This window comes from Bison bison, unplaced genomic scaffold (assembly GCF_000754665.1).
Source record: "Bison bison bison isolate TAMUID 2011002044 unplaced genomic scaffold, Bison_UMD1.0 scf7180017864478, whole genome shotgun sequence".
NCBI classification, from domain to species: Eukaryota; Metazoa; Chordata; class Mammalia; order Artiodactyla; family Bovidae; genus Bison; species Bison bison.
In genome coordinates, this window is record NW_011495038.1 from 91084 (window position 1) to 94823 (window position 3740).

The following is a 3740-nucleotide window of genomic DNA, read 5'->3' on the forward strand; positions in this document are numbered from 1 at the left end:
AAAAACTCAGTTACCCAATCTGCAATATGAGAAGAGGTTGGATTAAATCAGTGGTGCTAAACCTCAGAAACATCAGAACTTCCTATATTTTAAGACTTTATTTTAAAAAGCAGACACCTGGGCCCACCTCTAGACATAGTGATTTTATTGGTCTGAGATGAAGCCTGATCTTCGTCAGGTGGGATCCTGATGATTGCCCAGAGTTGAAGAAGACTGGGTCTAGGGCACTGGGTCTGAATTCCAGAAGCACTATTTACTAGCTCTACAACTTTGGGCAAGTTACTTAACCTCTCTGAGCCTCAGCATATCTACCTGTAAAGACATCTAACAGTGTCCATGTTGTCGGGTTGTGGTAAGGATTAGAAATGTCCTATCTAGGGCATCTGGGTTTAATCAAGAATGCCATGTTATTACACGTCATGAGGAGAAAAGGATCAAGTGACCCAATCTAAGCAACAAGTACTCACAGGTCCACGTAATGTGCCAGATGCTGTAGTTCTGAATTCTGAAACCTTACTTAAGGATATGTTAATGTTTTCTCTAGACACAATCAATCTACCAGTTGCTGTTTTAGGGAGAAGGCTTTCTGGTTTTGCTTTTATTTGGGAAGTGGAAAGGAGACTCTGGAAGACAGCACACTTTAAATACATTTCTACGGCAGCCACGAAGTACAGGAACCACACCTCCCACAGCTGACTGACGACCTCCAGCTGCTACACTCAGGGTCTACCACAGTGCTGACTTTGAGAGGGCTCTCCCCAGGCTGCTTCTTGCCACCGACTGGGCACAACAGAGGCGCTAGATTTGGGTCTTTTCTGCCCAACGTGGGACTCTACTGTTGAGCAGTCCTCTTTGACTGCTCTCACAGCAGTTGATACCACCCTAATGACAGAAAGTGAAGAAGAACTTAACAGCCTCTTGATGAAGATAAAAGAGGAGAGTGAAAAAGCTGGCTTAAAACTCAACATGCAGAAAACAAAGATCATGGCATCCAGTCACATCACTTCTCGGTAAATAGATGGGGAAACAATGGAAATTTTTGACCAAGGCTTTCTCAGAACTGCCCTGTAGTCTGGAGCTCTTCCTGCCCATCCCCTTCTCCTCCCTGTCTCCTATTATTGACCCCGATTGGCATCTTGGTCTGTATGCTCTCCTTACTTGTCCTACTTCCTCTCACCTTTGTCCTTCATGGGCTTTTCTCACAATTGTTGCTGTTTATTCACAAGTTGTGTCCAACTCTGTGACTCCATGGACCGCAGCACATCAGGCTTCCCTGCCCTTTACTGTCTCCTGGAGCTTGCTCAAACTCATGTCCATCAAGGCGGTGATGCCATCCAACCATCTCATCCTTTGTCATCCCCTTCTTCTCCTGCCCTCAATCTTTCCCAGGATCAGGATCTTTTCCAGTGAGTCAGATCTTTCCATCAGGTGGCCAAAGTATTGGAGATTCAGCTTCTATCAGTCCTCCCAATGAATACTCAAGGTTGATTTCCTTTAGGATTGACTGGTTTGATGTCCTTGCAGTCCAAGGGACTCTCAAGAGTCTTCTCCAACACCACAGTTCAAAAGCATCAATTCTTCAGTGCTCAGCCTTCTTTATGGTCCAACTCTCACATCCATACATGACTACTGGAAAAAACATAGTTTTTACTACTCAGACCTTTGTCGGCAAAGTGGTAACTCTTTTTAATATGCTGTCTAGGTTGATCATAGCTTTTCTCCCGAGGTGCAAGCGTCGTTTAATTTCATGGCTGCAGTCACCATCCACGGTCCACATCTATCATCCACAAAATCACCATCCTCCTGATTTTGGAGCCCAAGAAAATAGTCTGTCACTGTTTCCATTGTTTCCCCATCTATATGCCATGAAGTGATGGGACCAGATGCCATGATCTTCATTTTTTGAATGTTGAGTTTTAAGCCAGCTTTTTCACTCTCCTCTTTCACCTTCATCAAAAGGCTCTTCAGTTCCACTTTGCTTTCTGCCATAAGAGTGGTGTCATCTGCATGTCTGAAGTTGTTGATATGTCTCCTGGCAGTCTTGATTCCAGCTTGTACTTTATCCATCCCTCATTTTGCATGATGCACTCTGCATATAAGTTAAATAAGCAGGGTGACAATATACAGTGTTGACGTAGTCCTTTCCCGATTTCTCACAAATCTCTGAAGTCTAACTTTGCCCTGGTGTCTGTCTCTTGAAGGACACAAACTGACACAACTTCCATGAACATTATGTCATTTTTAAGTTTTTAATAAAAATAAGCTGATTCTTAATGTTAGGAATCCACTGGCCACAACCTGAAATTTAAAAGAAAACTATGTACCTTGAGATGTCATATTTTAAAAATATTGGATTTCAAGTTAGCGATTTTCCATGGCAGTTTACTCTTAAATCTTCCTAAAAACTTCAGCATCTCAGACATGATATAGAAAGTTCTTTTGAGAAGTGCTGTCAAAGGCCTGAGTTTTGTTGCTCGGATTAACGTGTACTTCTCACTTCAATTTGACCCACTGCCTCCAGCCAAGAAAATCCTACAGTCCCGACAAGAATGATGAGGAAAGGACTCCTTTTGAAGGAGAGAGTGAGGACGACTGAAGAACAAAAGATGAAATCAAGTTCCTTGAGAAAGATTTTTTTTTAATCCTTAATTAATTTTAAAATTATAAAAAATAATAGATGTTCTTTATGGAATATTTGTGGTGGAAAAAATACAATGTTGTGGAAAAAATCTTCAATACAGCTACTACTCAGAAGTATATTCTGTCAACACTTTGATATATGCTTTTCATCTAGTCTTTAGCTATGCCATATGTATAGTTTTATATACTTCATTTTTACATAAGATTATAACATGAGTTTTTTTCCTATTCAGTTAAAAATTTTGTAAGCATAAGTTTTAATGATTGAATAATATTTTACAGATGTAACAATTTACTTGTTCCCCTCTCTTTTTAAAAATTTACTTCAACAACAACAAGTGATTTATATATACACACATTCTTTTTCATATTCTTTTCAGGACATTGAACATAGCTCCCTGTGCTATATACTAGGACCTTGCTGTTTATCCAGTCTATATATAATAGTTTGCATCTGCTCACCCCAGATGCAAAACTTATGTATAGTTCTCTTTATTATAGTGATAGGTTGTTTCCAATTTTTCTTTGCCATAAAAAGATAGCATAGTTTTTATTCACAGGATTTTGGGTTGCTTCCTTGGGTTAGATTACTAAAAGCCAAAATTCATAAATTCAAAGTTAGAATAGTTTCAAGGTGCTTGATTTATGTTGCAATTTTTCCTCCAAATGTCATATCTTACACTCATGTAGCTCATAAGCTTGATATATTCTTATTAGAGGCAAAATATTAATACTTTGTTAGTATGGTAGATGCCAGATAGTTTTGTTTTGTTTTGTTTTTTAATATTTATTTGATTATTGGTATAGGTAAGCAATTTGAAAAGGTTTATTATTAGCCTTTTATATTTTTCATTTGTGTCTTTCTTAATGTCTATAAGGCTTTTATATTTTAAAGATATTAATACTTTGTCATACTTTTGTCAGAGAAGGCAATGGCAACCCACTCCAGTATTCTTGCCTGGAAAATCCCATGGACGGTAGGCTGCAGACCATGGTAGGCTGCAGACCCTGGTAGGCTGCAGACCATGGGGTGCGAAGAGTCAGACATGACTGAGCGACTTCACTTTCACTTTTCACTTTCATGCATTGGAAAAGGAAAT